The sequence below is a fragment of the Scomber japonicus genome, chromosome 18 (genome assembly GCF_027409825.1).
Source record: "Scomber japonicus isolate fScoJap1 chromosome 18, fScoJap1.pri, whole genome shotgun sequence".
NCBI lineage: Eukaryota > Metazoa > Chordata > Actinopteri > Scombriformes > Scombridae > Scomber > Scomber japonicus.
Genome location: NC_070595.1, coordinates 24,241,286 through 24,247,285, shown reverse-complemented (window position 1 = coordinate 24,247,285; position 6,000 = coordinate 24,241,286).

The following is a 6,000-nucleotide window of genomic DNA, read 5'->3' as shown; positions in this document are numbered from 1 at the left end:
CAATCAAAATGCGTCCCAGTGCATCTGCTCAGGAAAACATGGACACCCACAGCAAACTGACATTTGCCTAGCAAGTCTCTGAACTTCAGAAGCATTAACTGAGGAAAAAGGGTAGTACTGCATGCTTGCAAAGACTTCTGATAAGTAAAAATCAACTGAATGGAAATGGCAACTACAACATTGTTACAGCACGTTTTACAGCACACACACTACTTAAAATACAAACTGATGAAACAGTAATTCTGCTTGTACACAGTGTGTCATATTGCTGCGGTCAGGTTGGTGTCTGTCAGTAAACTCAGGCTAGATGGATGTTAAACTCAGGCTAGATGGATGTTAAACTCCAGCTAGATGGATGTTAAACTCAGGCTAGATGGATCTTAAACTCAGGCTAGATGGATCTTAAACTCAGGCTAGATGGATCTTGCCTAAGTTTTCAACTTGGAATTCCGACATGAATGACCGTTTCATTGAACTTTTTCAATGGAGTTTTTTTCTCTCCCCCAAGTACAATGGATTGCAGCATCAGTAGGCACATGACATCATATCCCCATTTGCACACACAGTGTATTTTCTTCAATTTCACTCAATGGTGCACATAATAAGTTAACAGCAGCAACAACAACATTCTTGACTTGAGTCTCAAAGTTTGTATGTTTTTAGAAGCTCTATGTTTAAGAAACTAGCATCAAAAATACAAACAGTTTCATAGTCACTCATAACTAGCTCAGCATAGATTGAATTGTTTTTCTATCACAAATAATTCACAGCACAATGGAAACTATATATAATCCATAATGGATAAACTATCCCAAGAACACTGATGAAACCTTTCTTAGAAATGCTTTGAACTCAAGCTATTGTATGTGAATCAATGTATTCATCAGTTGTCCCATCACTAAATGTTGCTCTGGTCTTGAGTTGAGTTTGATATGGTAATGACCTATTTAACAGATATAAATGAAGATGGAATTTTACAGAAGCAAAAAGGTAAACTAGACAAGCTGTGCCTTCATATTTTCTGACTAATGCTGACTTATTAGCAACAGTGACACAATGTGACAATACAGTGTGCTGTGTTGTTTAGGATGAAAGCATATCATATCTTTGTCTAATATATTTCTTCAGCCAAAACCTCTAAAACCAAATCTGCATGCTTGATTTTGTCTCATTAGAAAAAGTAGTCACTTGTTATTCTGTTATGTTTATTGGTTTATAGCAAACAACATCCAGTACCCATTGATAACAATTAGTCTCAAATTAAAGGAACATTGAATTCAGATATTGTTCCTGTTCTCCCCAGACCACATTTCTCCAATTTGTCAAGGGATTTGAACCAGCATCTTCCAACTCATTATTTGTTTGGGGTATTAGCTTCAATGCAATCCCATTCAGTCTGAGTAAGAGATGCACTGATTATGTGCTGTCATGTTCACAGAATTTCCTCACAGCTAAAGGAACATCCTGTCTGTTGTTCGCATGCTTCAGTCATTGTTTTTCTGTGGCCGTGCTCACTGTTTGCTCTGAGGGTCAAACTCATGAAAGAAAGAAGTTGGGAGAATTTGCTTCATGTTGTTCTCCATTGAGTCAGCTACACTCTTTTAGAGACCACAGGCAGAAATTGCTGTGGACTTTGAATTAAGCAGTTTGAACTCCCAATGTAAGTCCATCAATATTACAATGAATTGGGCAGCTCCTTCAGGGTACCAATGAGGTTTTAAAATTGGTGTATATCACTGTTCTAAACATAGTCTAAAATTAATGTTGAACTGTGGCCACAGAGACTTGTTGATGATGTTGCTTTAGTGCTGTAATATTTCAATATTTCACTACATGATCTTACTACTATTTACAACCTATGAGCATTGTTTGTGACATCACAACCAGGTTGAAGCCAATCATGATCCAGTATACAACTAACACAAGTGTGATGTGGAAACCTGAAGCCTCCGGTGCATAAACACTAAGAATGGAAACATTCTTGTTTTTGTATATCTCAAAACATGTCATAACTGGGTCCTTAAGTTTAAAAAAGTTTTGAAAATATCAACAGTAAGTACATATTTAAAACCTTAAAATCTATAATCAAGTCTCTGGCTCCAGCACCAACTGGACCACCTGGAGTGCCACCTAGTGGTACAGGTGGACCACCCACTTTGACTTGAATAAACTTTTGTTTGCATGGCTTTTACTTCACTTGGCAATTACTATAATTATGCCAGGGATACGATTACTATAATTATTATCATTGTACAAGTAAGGACTTCTGACACCACTGTTACCAATGTGATGATAAGCGAACATATTTAAACAAAGTAATCACATGTAATGAGACCAATAAACAATAACTGTTTTTATTACTACTAGCAATGAAAGGGAAATGAATTGAATGATGCCTGGGAACCAATGCATCAGCTTACTCTGCTAGGAAGATAATAATTATGAGGTATAATGAATGAATTAAAATATATATTTGAAAAGAATACCCAGCTGTGGGAGGAATAATGTCTGTGTATTTTCTGAAATTAGCTGTTTTTCTATTCCATGCCACCCACCACTAACTCATCTACACTTCAATAGGATTAGCCAGTGGGTATGAACACTGAAGCAGAGGAATAGCATGTTCTCATACAAAGATGTAAGGTTGTATTATCTGCACCATCAAACCCTCTTCCTCTTTCCTAATGGGAATGACAGAAACATCATTGTTCAAGATGTTACCTGTCCTTGCATATTGTTGATGGGGATTAAAAAGGGTCTTACTGTGCGGATAGGGGAAGTGGGTGCCCAAAGCAGTGAGTGGGAAAGAGAACATAGTTTTCCTGTCTAAATAAGGGAAAAAAGGATTCCGCCTGTGCTAAATGCAAACAAGAACAGTATGTGTGTGTGTGTGTGTGTGTGTGTGTGTTTGTATGTGTGTTTGTGTGTGCGTGTGTATCTCAGCTGTCCTGATAGGGAGACAGAAGAGGGAGAAAATACTCTGTTGGAAACAGGAATCAGCAAGGTGTAAAGATGTGTATAACTAGTATGCACGCACACATAGTCTGGCTGTATTTCACTTGCTGAGTCAGGAGAGAGAACAGATTGTTCAGTGTGTGTGTGTGTGTATGTGTGTGTGTGTGTGTGTGTGTGTGTGTCTGTGTGTGTGAGTGTTGGCCAGATCTAGGCGTCCTCTCCTCTTAACCTTTTCCACTACAGGTTCTACTTTTGGTTCAAGCTGTGCTAAGCGCCTGGGATAATGTTCTTCTCTTTTAATTATGCTTTGGCAGAGATGGCCTTAACATGAAGGTCTTGTGATACTTACGAAAGTCAGCACTTTTCTCATTCCCCGCTCTCTTTAGAGAACAAAATGTGATAGTTAAGGAGACAGTCACTGGGAACAATACATTCTGGTTTGATCTGAATAAAGAGATTTTTAGAGATTAGGCTTTATGTTTGTTATTTTTAATTTAATTTGTGTTTATTTCATTATTATTATTATTTGTGTTACAGTGCACACTGGTAATATTTGTTGGATAAATATTCTTTGACACCCCTATTGGGGAGGGGGACTTCACAGAATATGTTGGACATTCATGCCATACAGGGAATTTAAATTTGTTTCTTCACTTCTCTTCCACTTTGGCAGACACATGCAAGCAGTCATGCATATATACAGTACACTATCAATAATCTTATGCTTCTGATCTCTTTTTATTGGATCTGAAGAGTTCATGTTAAATGTTGAATGGATCTGAGTCAGCTGTTATATGCACTGTTATTATGCACTTTTCTAACAGAGTGGAGAACAAGGTGCATGATGCAAACAAACATTTCTGGCTTTAATCTAGAATATGCATACGACTACTAATCCTCTTCCACTTTGGTAAACTTTTCTGCATGCAGTTATTATGGGTCACTGGGTCCATCAACAACAAGTGCACCAGTGGAGGTCTCTATGAGGGCAGGTGCGTCCTTGTCTCTTGCTGTGCTGAGGGAATACATGTCTTGGATAATGGCCCTACCTCCCAGCTGCTGCCACTGTGGCTGAAACTCTGTGTTCAGGTCTGTCCAGTTCCAACCACTGCATTGTCCTATTTAGTCCTTGTTAATGTTAACAACAATACTAAACTGTTGTGTTCTTTTTAATATGAATAGCTTGGATGGTGAGTATTGTTTCTTGATGTGATGAGATAAAATGAGAACCTGGGACATGCTAGGAGGGGCTCAGAGTTCTTATCTTTTCTAATAAATTGCTAATAAATTGAGAAAAATGAAACACACAGAGTGCACATAGAGTTGTGACTTTAATCTTAAAGGGACATTTTCAACCAGTGTTGTATCATTACAATTTGGGTTGTATGTGTAAATGAACAATGTTTAATTTCCCTCCATGTTGCCTACACCCAAAGCTCCTCACTTATTTGCTTATTTATTCAGTTAATTTTGGAGATCAGCTTAAGACAAACTATGTCCATTTTCTGTAGCTGTGCCTTCAAGGACAGTAAAATACGGGTCTCCCAAAACACTCCCATCTACCATGTTATGCTAGTAATAGGGAAAGCAGACACTAAAATACCACACTACTAAATACTTTCAAATATCAGTATATATTTGACTGGCGCATTGCATTCTGGTTGTTGTAGGATTCCCCTTTAAGTATGATATGTGAAATCTACAGCCGTTCACTCACATTTTCTTTGCTCATAGGTCACCAATTACAGAAATAATTGTACATTTCTAATACATACGTGACCTAGTTTTAAGAAATCATATTCACAGTGGTAATTTTCCCTTTAAATCTAGAATACAAAAATCTCAAGATACCACCTTAATCCCTGGATTCAGATGTTTAATTCATATATTCACATATTCAAGAATACATCAGTACAGGTAAGTGTCTTCAATCAAGGCTTCTGTGGATTCAAGTGCTCACATGATCTGCAGATGTGCTAAAAACACAGTTTGTTTCTGGGGAGTGATAATACATATCATTATGATGATTAAAACAAGATAGCATTGCACGTATAGTGCTTAATTACAGCTCATTATAAACCCAGCGAGATAATTGTTATGGTACATCTTGTACGTACAAAAAAGAACACGTTTTGACTTCTGTCACATGCACACGGTGGACAGGCAGCGGGTAGATGGAAGACTGGTTAAATTAATTGATGCGTGTTCTGCCGTGAACATGAATGTGAATGAGTATACAGTAGAATTTGTAACACTTTGAAAATATTTCTCGCACCCTTTTTCTTTGTACATTGCCGCCAGCAAATAATATGTTTATATTTAGCCATGCTGTTGGTCAATTGGTCTGCCATTTTGTAGCCTACAGAAAGTAATGCATTGTGGGTATGCTGCCATGCTGACATTAGAATTTAGCTCAAAGCACAAGCCAGAGAGTCACTGGCATGGCTCTAGACTATTGTTATTGATTATTTTGGTTAACACGTGGTACAGATGTGCACAAAGTAATATATCAAAAGTGCACACATGCATAGATATAATGAAAAGTCACAGCTGTAATTTTCATTTCAAGTCTCATAGCTGTTTCAATTACAGCTGCTTTTACTCCATACAGTGGGATTTTTCCAGTAGGTGGCAACAGTTCCAGCGTGTAGAACTGGTCTGACAATAACAGAACAGCTCCCTTGTGGAGAACCTGCAGCCTGCTCTGTGTTAAAAAACATGACCGTATCATTCATTTGACGTGGGCTATGAGGGATATCCCACTAGTGCCCCCTTACAATCCACTAGTGCTCTCATTCAAACCAAAGGAATGCTGCCACATCCTTCATCCTATTGTATAGGGATGACAATAAACTTGACTTGGACTTGTATAGGTACAGTACATACAGAAGTGTCCATACACTCACCACACTCAGTAGCACACACACCAGCAGACCTTATTGACCTGTGTAGCCAATGCTCAAAATAAGAATATTTTCATATTGTCGCTGAGAGTGCTATTGAATTCTACAGTATAATGGTTGTTCTTGTATTGAATGGTTATGT